This window comes from Octopus bimaculoides, chromosome 14 (assembly GCF_046866305.1).
Source record: "Octopus bimaculoides isolate indiv1 chromosome 14, ASM4686630v1, whole genome shotgun sequence".
In the NCBI taxonomy this organism is placed as follows: Eukaryota; Metazoa; Mollusca; class Cephalopoda; order Octopoda; family Octopodidae; genus Octopus; species Octopus bimaculoides.
The window spans coordinates 36279634-36295989 of record NC_142941.1 but is presented as its reverse complement, the minus strand read 5'-3'; the positions used below and the strand labels follow the sequence as shown (position 1 = coordinate 36295989).

General features: G+C 33.5%; 1 protein-coding gene and 1 long non-coding RNA gene across 7 annotated transcripts in view; one reads left to right on the top strand and one right to left on the bottom strand.

Annotated features, from left to right (window-relative positions):
• LOC106881593 (protocadherin beta-15) overlaps positions 1–16356 on the top strand; it is a 319651-nt gene that overhangs the window by 156988 nt on the left and 146307 nt on the right. The window lies entirely within an intron of this gene.
• Positions 1–16356, bottom strand: part of LOC128249440 (uncharacterized) — a 349834-nt gene that overhangs the window by 316002 nt on the left and 17476 nt on the right. The window lies entirely within an intron of this gene.

Below are 16356 nucleotides of genomic sequence, written 5' to 3'. Positions count from 1 at the left end.
GATTAGGCTGTTGCACTCACAATCACCAGACCATGGGTTTGATTCCCTGACTGGGTGGCATGTTGTGTTCTTGAGCAAAACACTTCATTTCAGATTATTCCAGGCCCTCCTTCAATCAGTGGGGATTGTTGGCCTGCTCGCCTAGCCAGCCGGGTGGGGTCATTTGAAGGCTAAAACAATGCAAAAGCAGATTATCATCAGTCATATGTAACATCTGATAGCTTTGTCAGTCACGTCATCACATGATATATATATATATATATATATATATATATATATATATATATGACAGGCTTCTAGACAGTTTTTGTCTACCAAATTCACTTCCAAGTCATCTAGTCATTTGGTCAGCACAGGACCAAAGTATAAGACACTTGCCCAAAGCACCATGCAATGGGACTAAACTCAAAACTGAATGGCTGTAAAGGAAGCTGAAGGAAAACTGGTTTGATAATCACTGATGGAATATTTTTGATCACAACTCTAGGATGACCTGGGGTTAATCTTCAGCAATGACCTACACTACTATCCTCACTATCACCACCATCACTATTAACACTCATCATCACTTTTAAATTTGTAGTTATCATCACCATCACTATGATTACAACCATCACCATCGTCACCATCATCATCATCATCATCATCGTCACTTCCACCATCACCAACAACATCAACCTGTTACTACCACTACCACCATCAACCCATCAGCATCACCATTAGCACCATTGCTATCACCATCGCCGCCACCAGCACCACTACCATCACTATCATTATCACCACCATTAACACCATCACTATCATTATCACTACCACCATCACTAGTATGACTACTACCACTACCACCTTCAATGACAACACTATTCCAACACCTACACCAACTTCATCACTGAGACTACCACCAACGAAGCACTTAAGGTCTAATGTGAGAGACTCTATCCAGTCCTTTGACTTGCTAAATATGACAGCCAAATTTTCTTCAAAACTTACCCAACCACTTTAATATAAGAGAAGAAGAGCACTTGGGATAAAATGTTCAGATAAAGAAGAGATGGTCTTAGCTGGATTACAGCTGCTCATAGGTTTCTTTAGCCAGGACTGTCCTGGGGTTAAACAACACCAGCAAACAATGCCATAATATTCAAATGTACACCTTACCACCATCAACACTAACACCAAGACCACGTTTTACAACCACAACCTCTACCACCACTACCACCACCACCATTTCAATCAACCCCCTTACCCTACCCCACCACACACACACTCACACAATTACTTCGACCACCGCCAACAACACCAACACCACCATCATCACCACCGTTGCTACTGCCACCACCACCATCATCTCAACATACACCACCACCACCACCATTAAACCAGCACCCATCATCTATCATTCCATCACCTAACAGTACAAAGACTTCAACTAAATTTCCTGACCTTTCCCTATTAATTTCCTCTCTCCATTTTTGTCTGAAGTGCCATCTGATGAATGGCAGTGAGACCAAGAACAATGAGGCAAACTTTATTAAATTATAACAGCATTCTTCCTTTACAAATCGTATTTCAAAAGGCAACTTTTTGTCATAGCAGCAATACTATTGTTAGATATTCTGCAATAGAGCTTTGTGTAATTGTTGGAAGTTCCAGCATTGATTAGCTACACTGTTTGCTTATATCTTGGATAAGATCCTATTGAAGATCTTTTAGACTGCTGGCTGCAGGTCAAGTTTACTATCAATAGCACAAGGAGGCTACAAGGCTATATACTCACTCACTCGCTCACATTCGCTCGCTTGCTTTGATTCAATGATTGACTGACTGACTGACTGACTAACTAACGAGGAAAGGAATATATATATATATATATATATATATATATAGACATACATATACATACATATATATATGTGTGTGTGTGTGTGTGTGTATGTGTGAAGGGTGGAGAGGAGAAGGAGGAAGAGGGAAGGTTGGAGGGGGTTACCATGGTAATCAATGTTTGCAATCTTGCTTTGTTGCTTTGCTTTACCATTTTTCTGTGTGTTACTGTTACCGTTTTTACCTACTTTGGAACTTGAAGAACTTTCGTTGTGTGTGTGTGTGTCAGTGGGCACGCATGGGCATATGTGAGTGAACATGTGTGTCTGTGTGTGTGTGTGGGCGTGCGTGTATGTATGAGTGTATATATGTATATATGCATATATATATATATATATATATATATATATATATATGTGTGTGTGTGTATATGTATACTTACACGCATACATATATATACATGCATCTATAAATGTGTATGTACATATGTATATGTGTGTGTACATGTATGCATATATATTTACATACATGCATACAGACACACACACACAAACATATATGGTGTTGGGGGGGGAAAAAATCCATTAAATCATTAACTACTTTCGTGTGAAAAAATAGTAAAAATCAAAGCAGAAACAAAACACAAAAAAAAAAAAAAGCAAAATGAACTCAAGAAACAAAATATACAAACACTCATATGCACGTGCACACACACACACACACACAAATACACAAGCACATGCATACACAGGAACAAAAGAAAAATATTGCGTATGTGAGATGGTGTAAAAGATACCATCCCGAGCCTTTTGGAATTCATCAATTATCAACTTCCTTTATATCGAAGATTATAGATATTTTGGCTATCTAGCAGTTGCTGTTGTTATTGTTGTTGTTTAGCCCAAGGTCATCTCTTAGCGAGTAGACCAAAGATGAAAGACATTACAGCTACGATCATCACCACCCCACCATTCTAGACAAATAGTGTATCCAGGACTACAATACGGAATTTGTATCACCCTTTTTATTTTTAAGAAAGTAGAGGGTAATTTGACTGCTATTTTTAGCAGTTCATTTACTATATAAAGGATCCCATGCTGCCTTATAGTTATTTAGTAGTAGTTGTTGTTTAGTTGTTGCAGATCTATGACAAAAAGCATTCCAACCGTGACCATCCCATCTTTCTCACATATGTTAGGATTGTATTATTCAACGTGTCTTTTATGGAGACATTAAGCTCCATATGATTAAAGAAAGATTTGACTGCTATTGGTGCATGTCGAGCAACCAACTACAGAGCCCCTGGTCAAGATGGAATAGAGGAAGTAGGGAAATATAGTGAATGCTTTGTGGAACCAAAGGAACTATATGCTAAATTAAGAAAACCAAGTTGATATATTTTTAGAAAAGATTTTAAGAAAAATAAGATAAATGTGGTTGTATGGTAAGAAGTTTGCTTCCCAACCACATGGTTCCAGGTTCAATTCCACTGCATGGCACCTTGGACAGGCGTTTTCTACTGTCTTCAGGCCAACCAAAGCCTTCTGAGTGAATTTGGTAGATAAAAATTGAAAGAATCCTGTCAAATATATATGTGTGTGTGTCTTTATGTCTGTGTTTGTCCCCTCCCATCACTGCTTGACAACTGGTGTTGGTATTTTGATGTACCCTTAACATAGTGGTTCGGTAAAACAGGCCAACAGAAAAAATATCAAGCTTAAAAGACGAAGTAATACGTACTGCAGTTGATTCATTTGACTAAAGAATTCTTCGAGGTTGTGCTCCAGCATGGCCACAGTCTTATAATTGAAAGAAATATAAGATAAAAAATAGAAAGTTAAACACAAAAATGCTGAGAAAAACAATAAACCATTATGTTTTCTGTATATGGTACAATCTCTATGCTGACCAAGACTTTCCTTGCATTTACCAACCAAACCATTGTGCTGAAGCACAATGGTTTTGTCTAATTAAAACTTATTTATAAACACATTAACTTGATTAACTCACAACTGCCACACTCCCTGGCAATTCCCCCCACACACACTTACACATATACGTGGATACACACATACATTTTTGTTCACTGTTTTAAGTTGTTTTGTTCATAAATCCTATATTAAACAACAAATACTCCTAGTTTTTCTTTTCATCGTCATCTTCATCATCATCATCACCATAACCACGACGACTACCACCACCACCACCACCTTCATTGTTATCATCATCATCGTCATTAAAGAAAAAAAGTCATTGCAATAAAAATGAAAAAAATCATCATTGCTGTTGATGTTGCTTTTGTCTTCATCATTGTTGTTGTTGAATCATCATCATCATCAGTATTAATATTATCATTATTATTATTACACTTCAACAACTCTCTTCCCCTCCACCCCCACCCCACCACATACACCCCATCATCCTTCAATAATTGAATAAACCTAAAAATGCAGACTGGAATTTTGTACCTAAGCAGCTCTACTTTCTTGATTGAATATTGTGAGAAAGTAGATTAGAAATAAAAGCATTACACAACCATATCACAAGCATCACAACATCCCTGCAACATTGCAACTTTGCACCTTTCTATAGAAACCACATTTCTATAGTACCACATTTCTATAATACCACATTTCTATAGTACCACATTTCTATAGTACCACACTTCTACAGTACCACACCACATCACTACATTCGTCATTCACATTACCACATGTCCAATACATTATTCATGCACTAATATCTGATTCCCTTATAATTAGCCCTTCCTCTTATATAAACTCTTCTCAGTCAATTTTCTCCTAGTTATTTTCACTTGTTATATTGCTACAGAACATTTTCATAATAATAGTTTCAAATTGTCACAGTGAAAGATTGAAGTGAATTCGAGTATAATGGTTTAGAGAGTCTTACATTTTTGTAGAGGATGATTAGTGTTGAGTGCAAAGAATAAGAGGAAGTAGCAAGAAATCTGATATGGCTAATGGCAACACTTTGAATAAAACTACATGGACACAGTTTTAACACGAATGAAATCTAGATGTAGATGAACAAAGAGGATGTACATGAAAACCACATTGCGAGATATCCATGCAGCAGAAACATGTCAGACAGAGGTTTAAATTAAATATGCTGTATAAGTGACTGCAATAATAAAAACCATGTAGATATATAATTCATCTTATTTATTTGAATTTTCTTGGATATACACACAGTAAACTGTTTACAATCCAATGAAACAAACTCAGGATTTACCCATCAGATAAAAGACATTGAGATTGTTTACCTCAAACGGTGCTAGGATATTCCTTACCATTCAATACAGTTAGTCACAACTTCAATTATACTAGAGTTCTTGAACAGCACCTGCCTGGATATATTAATGCTGGTTATTCATTATATATATATATATATATACATATATATAATCTACTGAAAGCCAGTATGATAATCAATGCTTTATAGAACATACATGTATTTCAGCAAAATGGTGAAAGAATTACACAACACTTGTAGACATGTTATGCAATCATGCACTCCACCTTGTCAGTGTCCCACAATAATTGCAACAATATTAAAGTTCCAAATGTTTACATTTTTTCCCATTATACAAATCATTAACAACCTCAAATGTCACATAAAATAGCAAGGAACAGACAAAGCTTCATATCAAGGAAAGCCAAACACATGCATGAATGTGTGTGTGTGTATTGATATATATGCATATATATATCTGTATGTGTGTATATATTTATATTATTCATATATATACATATATATAGATATATATAAACACATACATATAAATATTCATATGTGTGTATATATATATATATATATATATATATATAATTAGACTGGAGCCTGGTGTTGCCATCCGGTTTCACCAGTCCTCAGTCAAATCGTCCAACCCATGCTAGCATGGAAAGCGGACGTTAAACGATGATGATGATGATATATATATATATATATTGGGTTGTCCGGAAAGTTCGTGCCGATTTATTGTAGCTTACCTTTTGACTTATTTGCCATGAAACCACCTCAATTCTGGGAAGAGGGTATTTTCAAGTTAAAGGAAAGATGGAGACGCCTTGTGCAACAAAATGGTTCATATTTGGTTGATTAAAAAGTAATGGCAAGTATTTATTGACCTTTTTCTTTCCTTTAAAAATTGGCACAAACTTTCCGGACAATCCAATATATACATATATCATATCATATTATGTGTGTGTGTGAGAGAGAGAGTTTGTGGATGCATGTTTTGTGTGTGTGTGTATGTGTATGTATATGTTTATGCGAGTGTTTGTGTGTATATATGTATGCAAGTGTTTATGTATATGTGTATGCAAGTGCCTCTATATGTGTTGTAGGACATGCAAGGTTGTTGATTATTTGTCGTGAGTGTGTAAATGTTGACTTTAAGAACATCATTCAGACGCAAGCATGTATGAATGATATTTTTTGAAAAGTTTAGCATCACAACACTGGATTAGTTCTATTATATGAGGTAAAAAAAAATTTTGAATTTTGAATTTCATTTAGGCGTTACCACTTTTTTCTGCACATTTGGCCCCAGTAGCTTTTTATTAAAATTTTTTTTAATTTTTTTTTTTTTATATATAATTGGCACCATCGGATTCCTTTAGTGGAGATCTATCAGAAAAGTTGGATTTAAACATACTTTTCTTTTGAAATAAGAATAATGTTTGGAGTCAAAGTCAATTTCAGGTGTAAATCTTTCTTCTTTGCTGGTTTTTATCTCAGTACTTTCTTTCTACTGAATATTTTTGCATATAAGTAACATGGATAAATTCCTCATGCTGAGGTCTATCATATAAACTAAAATAAAATATAGATTTCTTAAAAAAAAAAAAGAAACGGTCTCAAAGTCGATGTCAGGCATTACTCTCCCATTTTTGACCTCACATGTTTTACTGAAAGTTCTTTTCTACCAAAAAAATTTTCAAATTTTGTAGCTGAAAATGTAGCTTAGAAAGTGACCAATCTAAAAATGTAAACATCATCTAATTTGATTAAAAACTAAGTTAGTGACAAAGCCTAGAAGTAGTCACAAGTGAGTAAATGTTGACCTTAAGAATATTATTTATACACTACCGTGTGTAAATGATATACACATATATAAGGAAAAATGCTAGTTTTAAAATCTCTCTAAGAGATCAACGCAGTAGTTTTACACTCCTGCTCCCCTGCTCCCTGTGATGGTAATGGTGGTGGTGGTGATGATGATAGATACATTTAATGGGAGTAAAACAAAGACAACTTTCAAGGCAGCATTCAACAAATAATGCATAAAGCAAATGTAAAGCTTCTGTATATTTATTTATCTATTTAAATGCTCCAGCTGTTTAAAATTATGGTTTTGTAGGTTGAAAAACCAAGAGATTGATCATTTAGATAAGCAATATATATATATGCGTGTGTGTGTGCATGTGCATACATGCATGCACATGTGTATGTGTGTGTGTGCGCACGCATGCAGGTGTGTATATTTGAGTGTGTATAAATATATGCACATGTGTGTGTTTGTGAGTGTATGTATGCTTGTATGCATGTGTGTATGTAAGTATATATATATATATATTAGTGATTTCAGGAGATAACCAAAGCATTACAAGGAAGCGGCATTGACTCCTGCAATAAAAACACATGCACAACACATACAGACACACACACACACACACACATGCAAATACACTCACACAGATATATATATATATATATATATATATATAGCTAGCTAGCTAGCTAGATAGATAGATAGATAGATGTACATGTAAGTAGAAATAGATAGATAATTAGATGTATGTTACAGAGGAGGAATATAGTAACTGAAAACAACAACGAAAGAGCAGCTTGAAACAGTAGACTGGAAAATCTGTTTAATTATTGATCATTTAATGAATGATTTTATTTGTTTGTTTACATTATTTTTGTTGTATTTTCAGGGTTTTCTTGTTTTTGATGGTGGGGGATGTAGTAAGGTTTAAATATTCAGTTTATATTTGACAAGTTTATTGCCTTTAACCCTTACATGGCTATATTTTTTCATTCACTCTTTCATTCAGCCATCCTTCGACATGGTTGAACAACCAGTCCTAACCAGTCAGGATTCATAGTACAGATTGTACTCTTCATACTTTCAATTACTGAATACAAAACATGGCTCATATGACCTGCATTTGAGATTTTCCTGAGTCACTATCTCACTCTTGTATGCCAATCCATCACATGGTTACCCATTTATGGCTGAATGGACTGGAGTGATATGAAATGAAGTGTTTTGCTCAAGAACACAATAGCACAGCTGGGCTGCAAATTGAAACCACAATCTGGTGATAGTGAGTGCAACATCCTAACCACTAAGCCACATGCCTTTGATATATTTTTAAATGAAATGTGCTGCATACATTTCAGCTAGTTTTGAGAAAAATTAAGAATTTGGAAAGCTTTTGTAAAATATCTAACTTTTTCTGGAATTCAGAATTAAAGGAGCATTTGATTAAAATAGAACTCTGTGTATCACAATGAATACTGCAGTATTCATTCTGAGACAACATCTCTTCTCGGAATAAGTACTGCAGTGACTGATCTATAAACAGTGTGTATACATTAAGTATGATGCATAGATGTAACTTTATTTTTCATTAATTGGTACAATAAATTGAAGTCTGAAATATGATTTAACTAAATGTTCTGGAAAATAGTGTGATAGAAGGTACAATAAAACAGGTGATTTTTGCATCAAAGAACCAAAGAACTGGAGACTATATCAGATTGGTTGTTATAAAGGAAAAAAAAGTAGAATATATTAAGATGGTGAAACATTAACAAAGATAAACTAAGCAATCTCAACTAACTGAAAGCTCACTTAGCAGCCATGTGGTTTGGCATTCAATCCTACAGTGTAACACTTTGGTCAGTATCTTCTACTATAGCTCTGAGCCTACTAATGCCTTATGAGTAAATTTTGTAGATGGAAACTGTCAGGAAACCCATATATACACAGAGTCTGCCAAAAAATATGTATACACACTTCAGGAAAGGAAAAATCTGTATAAATATTTTAATTCAGTATTATCGCAATCTATTCAGTGTTATAGCAATTTGCTAAAACATTGAAGGAGATATTTATATTTATAGAGGTACTTACACATGTTAAATATTTATACAGATTTTTTTCCTTTCCCGAGGCACATATACCTTTTTTTGGAGGACTTTGTATGTATGTATATATATATATATATATATATATATATATATAGTATATATGTATAGCCCCTGTCCACTGCATGACAACTATTGTTGGTTCATTTATGTCCTTGAAGCTTAACAGTTTGATAAAGAAACCAATAGAATAAGTAGCTGACTTTAACCCTTTAGCATGCAAACTGGCCATATCCATCCAAAATATTCTACTTGTTTTATGTTCAAACCACCCAGATTCAACTTCTCCCACCTACCTAACAAGGTCATTCTGAAAATAAGCAATCACATCATTGAAATCTCTTAGCTACAAGATAATGCATGATTAATTCAAAACAATGTGAATAAATAACTGTTACATTTGACAGAGTAATTTGAATGCTAAAAGCTATAAGTTATATAGTGAGATCAATATGTTCAACTAAATCCCTCAAGGCAGTGTATGTCTATTTGTGTGTGCTTGTGTGTGTAACCTTGTTTAAACATCACCTCTACTACCAACACCTACACTACCACCAACAGTATGACTACATCATATATGTATAACCCTAGTGCCCATGGCTGCAGTCCAGTGACTTAAGCAAGTAAAAGATAAAAGATATTAAAATCTATCCCTTGCATCTTATCCACCCCGATATTAAAATTTATCGAAACTGATAAACTCCTCTTCCTTTACTCCAGATTATTTCTTAGGATAATTCTTTTAACTTTAGCAATATACCCTTTATTTTATATTTATTATTTATTTGTTTGTTTAATTTAAAATTCATGTCTAACATAAAACAAAACAAATATTGTTTTTTCTCATTTTTGAAGAAAGCGTCAATCACAATGTTAACTTCTAGTTAATTTCATGGAATATCATGATCCAACTCTTCTGTGTTTATTCCCATTCTTTAATGTTCTTCAGTAAGCATAAACACATAAAAAAAAAAGAAAAATCCCTAAAAAAATAATTAGAATCCATATTCTTTCTTACATGTTACCCATCCTTCCATCAAAATTATTTAAACAAATTCCTCAGTTTCCTTTACTTCTGGAATGTTCTCCCCCCACACCTTTATTTATTTATTTATTTATTTATTGATCTATTTAGTTTTTTATAATTAAAAACTTATTGTTTTCTTTTACAATTTTAATGTTAACATAAAGTAATACAAATAAAGGGTTGTTTCCTTTCCAAAGGAGGCGCCAAGCACAAAATATCGACCTCTACTTGATCAAATGGCATACCATCATATAACACTAGGGAGTTTATACATGATTGCATAATCTGTTAGACATAGTAGCTAATCTCTCTCAAATCATTTATATTCAACCATCTTATAAAAGAATAAAAGAGAAATGAAAAAAAATGCATAGCCATCACTCACAACTTAGTATGACTTGGTACTAAGGGATATGTTCATTTTTCGCTCACAGATTTTTTAATTATCTTATTTTTAACTAAATAGTTTAAAACTTCGTATACTGGTGTAATTTCTCACACTGAGCATGGTTTACTTTCAATGTTTTTAACAAAATTTTGTATTTTAGAAGTTATTTCATGTTAAAGTTGTCACATTTGGGTAATTTTAACCAATCAACAACGTGTATTCAGTTGAAGAAGGCAACTGTTGTTTACGATAGTAATCGAAAAGCAACAACTCCTGAGTCATACCACTTTTCTTCCTTTGTAGTCAGCACCATGCACTCCTTACTCTTTCCCTCTCTACTGGCAGACAGCCACTTCTACACTATCCGCTACCAACCAGTGAGCGAACTTGTTGTCACTGCCACTACAATTACTGCTGTATCTCTAACTACATGTTGGGCAAATGAATAAATATATGTAAATATTTCTTCCTACTTGGTGTTGATTCTTCAATGTTTACTGGTTACTTCGACACTAGAACCAAAGAAAAAAAGGCATGTAATATGCAACACAGGCAGTAAACAAAAATAAAATAGAACAGAATGGTGACATTTAGTAGAGATGACCCGGAAGTTGTTGCTCTTTGATTACTATTGCAAATAGCAATAACTTTCTTCAACTGAATACACGTCGTTGATTGGTTAAAATTACCCAAATACGACAACTTTAACACGAAATAACTTTTAAAATACGAAATTTTGTCAAAAATGTTGTCCTCATCTGGTACTTATTTTGCCAACCATGAAGGGACGAACAGCAAAGTTGACCATGGCAGAATTTGATCTCAGAGTGTAAAAAGCAGGAAGGAATGATGCTTAGCATTTTGCTTGACATGCTAACATGTTTGTTTTCAATTTTAATTTTATATAGCATAAAATAAGTATATTTTGGTTGCTTTTATTTAAAAAAAAAAAAAAACTAAAAGTTTTGATTTAAGTTTTTACTTTATTTTGGAATAAAAACAAAGAAGTATTCACAGTATGTAAAATAGCTTGTTAAGAAATCTGAAAGAAAATCTTTAATTGAAAGTATTGGCAGAGAAACCTTTAAATCATTAAGGTCAACATTTAATTAGAATAAAATCTATCTATTTATCTATCTATACAGCACCCCATGAACCAACTTACCAATTTACTAATCTTGCTCCACATTCACCTCTTCACCCACCCAACAATCAATATGTTTGCCTGTTTGTTTGCCTGTTTCTCTCTCCCCCTCTCTCTTTTCCCCTTTCTGGTGTTTGGCTGTTCTTCTTTAACCTTAGGCCAACCCTCATGTAGCAAACTTTTGCTCAAACAATTTCCAGTTATGACCACCCTCTGTCAATTTAGGGATTTGTCTAGAATAACATTATCATTATCTAATGTGTCCTTTTATTTAAAATGAAAGGATATAAACTGAAAGAGATTTAACTGGTTGAGCAACTATGTAGAGCTCCTTCATGGCTTCAAAGATGCGGTTGTTGTAGTGATTTAACCCATTCACCCCTGATAGAGAAGACCTACGGTCAAATGCATTCAGATCAGACCATTTTTTCTTTTTATCTTTTTGCTGACAGAAAGTATCTAGGACTACATTATTAAATGTGTTCTTCATTTGTAAAGATAAAAGGTTGTGATACAAAGGAGTTTTGTATCAAGCAACTAAGTAGAGGCTATTTCTTTGCTTTCCCCATAAAAATGTGAATGCCTTCTCCCTAATGTTGACGGTTAAGCAAACAAAAGGACATTGAGTTAAAAAGTTTATTCTACAAACACACAACAATGACACCAGTAGCATATTTGAACTCTCAATTCCTATGACAATGAGTCTTGAGTTTTATCCACATGAGCATGTTGTCTCTATGTGAAACCAATACTACATAAGAAATATGTTGAAACATATGAAAATATTTTAGATAATGTGAAGACACACATATTTCCACAGCACTGAATGCACCCAACATTAATCTGGCACTATCCTTCATAAAGATTATAGACATACTTACATGCATGTGTACATATATATGTATATTTCTATATGAGTTTATATATACATATGTACATATATATATATATATATATATATATATATATATATATGTATGTATATATATACATATAATTGCGCACACACACACATACACACATGTACACACACACACTTGCATATATACATATGCATATATACACACATACACACAAACGCATATACTCATATATATATATTGTGTTTATGCAGGTGTCTATATGTACACATATGCACACGTGTATGTATGCATATATACATACATGCATACACACACACATATATATATGTGTATAGATGTACATACATATATATAATTATACGCATGCAATTATAAATATTCAATTATATACACACACACATATTTATCTATCTGTCTATCTATAAGTGTGTGTGTATACATATGCATATACATGCATACATACATACATATACATATATATATATATATATGTACATATAGACCTATATCCTGCTGCGAAGTATATTCAGAAGTAATGAAATATTTTCTTTCTTTAAATCTTTGCCAACTAAATCACCACGGCTGGTGGGGGATAAGCCAGTAATGATAGATGAATTAAAGATTAAAACTTACAACGAATAGAAGAATGGAAGCTTAAATAACTCCTCCCTATGTTGATAATATGGAGATTAATCCTCTGTATAAAATTGCACATCATTGCATGATTTATGTCAAAGAACACAGCTAACATGTGACAGCAAAACCTAAGAACTAATGATAAGGATCTGGTGACTCTTAGAAATGTGATGGATTCTTTTGTTCCTTTATTTGTTTCTGTTACTGGACTATAGCCATGCTGGTGCACAATTCTGAATGGTTTAGTCAATCAAATCAATGTGCACTTATTTTAAGTCTGGTACTTACTCTTTAGTTAAATTTGCTGAAATTCCAAGTTACAGGGTTGTAAACAAACAAACATCAATAGTCAAGGTATGTGAGACAAACATAAAGCATACGCACTCACACACACACAAATGTATACATACATGCCTACATACACACACACACATATATATATATACACACACACACATGCAAATACATACATATATATATATGCATATGAAACAGGCTTCTGTGCAGCTTCCATCAACCAATTTCACCCACAAAGTATCTATCGGTTTGGTGTTATAATAGAAGATGCTTGCACAAAATGCCACACAATGGGTCTGAACTTGAGGCCATGAAATTACAAATGTATAGTCTATTGTTTGAAATTCATGATCTGACATGTAATATTGATTCCAAGTTTTGGCACAAGGCCACCTCTTTCCAGGAGGGGATAAGTTAAATCAACCCCAGTGCTCAACTAGTACTTATTTTATCAACATAGAATGTATAAAAGGCAAAGTCGACCTTGGTGGAATTTAAGATGTATGTAATATTATTGGGTGACAAGCAGCAAGATGGATTAAGGCAGTGAAGAGTACAATTTTCCAGATAATCCTGTTTACATCTAAAATGTTTTATAGGAATATATGCAAAGTTTAGGTTAGTTAAAATATGTTTCTGACATATTTCAACTGCTAAAAAGCAAATTCACTGCAGTTACCCTAGAGAAAATTTTCTCAAATGGTAAAAAGGTGTAAAATCACCATATCTGTTCAGTGTCGCTATCTATCATGATTCCTAGACATCAATGTTACTAGATCCTTGGCTTTTATCAATCAGAAATACCTAAGAGAGGTAACTCTGAACAGATCTTATAAAGCTATAGCTTTACCTAAAATACAGACAACAATGTTGACTGATTTGCACCAGCAGACCACCAATCAATCTCAGTACTTAACTAGTAGTATAATTTATCAGCTCTGGAAAAATGTAAGTCAATATTAACCTTAGCTTTCTATAATAATTCTATTCACATCTAGGATGCTTTAAAGAAATATTAAATCTACCCTTGTATTTGATTGGTACTTTATTTTATGAACGCTGAGAGAGTGAAAGACAAAGTTAGTTTTAGTCTTCTATAATAATTCTTTTCACTTCTAAGATTCTTCGAAGAAATATTAAAGCTAACCCTGTATTTGACTGGTATTTCATTTTATGAACACCAGGAAGGTGAAAGTGGAAGTTAGTTCTAGTCTTCTGTTATAATTCTGTTAATATATCAGATGCTTTAAAGGAATTATAAATTTGTCCCAGTACTTGACTGCTACTTAATTTCATCAAATCCAGGAAGATGAAAGGCAAAGTCTTAATCTTCAGTTACAATTCTACTCACAGTTAGAATGCTTTATCTAAATATTAAATCTATCTCAGTACTTGAGTGATACTTTATTTTATCAACCCTGAAAGGATGAAAGGCAAAAGTTGACCTTGATGGGATTTGAACCCAGGATGTAAAGAGCCAGAAGAAATACCACAAAGTATTCTTTTCCAATATTAGAGCAATTCATGTTATCTCTCTATTTTTCTCTTTCTGAGCATGTATATGTATATGTGTGTGTGTGTGTGTGTGTGCATAGATAGATAGACAGACAGAAAGATAGATAGATAGAAAGAAAGAAAGAGAGAGAAAAGTAGATAGATATATAGATAAACAGACATACACATATATAGATGTGTGTGTGCCTGTGTGTGTGTGTGTGTGTGTGTGTGTGTGCCTGTGTGTGTATGTTTGTGTGTGTATCTCTATAAAACTGTTACGTGACCAAAGCCAATTTGCTCTTTGTTCAAAGTTTTGGGCTTTTTTTGTTCTTTTTGCTGTTTGTGATTCTCAGTCTGTGACACTATCATTAAAGAAACTGTATCAGCAACAACATTTCCAAAACTCTTCTTGCCTTATAACAAGAAGCAGTTATTCTCTACTTTTCAAGAAGCAATCCTTCCTTCTCTCACTCTCTCTCTCTCATTCTTTTTTCACTTATTTTTCTTCTTTGTTTATTTCTCTTCTACTTTTCTTTCTTATTTTTCTTTCTTTACTTATTTACGTTTGTTCATTATTTGTGTATGTCTGTGTGCGTTTGTGTGTGTGTGTGTGTGCGAAGCTAAATATAATTTTAGCTTTTAAATAGAGTCTTTTTCATCCATTCTTTGTTTCTTTCACAACATTACATACAAAATAGAAAGAAAAAGATTATAATTAGTGGAACCAGACACAAAATTTTATTGGAAGTAGTTCCCCATAGTCATGGAGATAAAACAAGTAGATTGGTGCAGTACACATCAATACCCACCAGCTGGACCTCTCCAGTCTATGAGGGAGTCACATTAAAGCCAGTGAGGAGTTGCCTTGGTGGTCATGCAATTTGCTAGAAATCATTTGCTGAATTTCCCTCAAACTACACCTACTCTACCATCTTATACTAGGAAACATTGGATAATGTTGTCCAAGGTACCTTAGTTCAGGTGAAATTGAGTATTGTCATGTTTAGAATGGCCTTTTATAACTGCACTGGCTGCTGTCATGGTTGACCTGAGACTAACCATCAATAACACTTTCGAACCAAATTGTAACTGTAACTTTAACCTATTTTCCATTGTAAGCTATAGTTAGTTAAGAGGTAACCCAGCAGAAGACTATATTCTTATTAATATTTTATATAGCAATCAGTGAACTAGCACTCTTGGTCACATATATCAAATGAACTAGTCAATGATTCATTGTATTTATTATGTGGTATGAGTAATAAGGGTGTCTCAGTAACTCAGTGCAAAATATTAATATTGCAAAAGCCTTTATTCAAAGTACACTGGTCCTCTTATTTTTAAGAAATATTTTTGGTAGACACTTGTGATTTCCCTAATGGTTACATCTATTATAAGAGAAGTAATCATTTCTTCATATTTAGTGGGATAAGAAATCTGAATTTGAAATGGAATATTTTTGTTGTTGTTGTAGTCATTCTAAAAATTGTGACAGTTT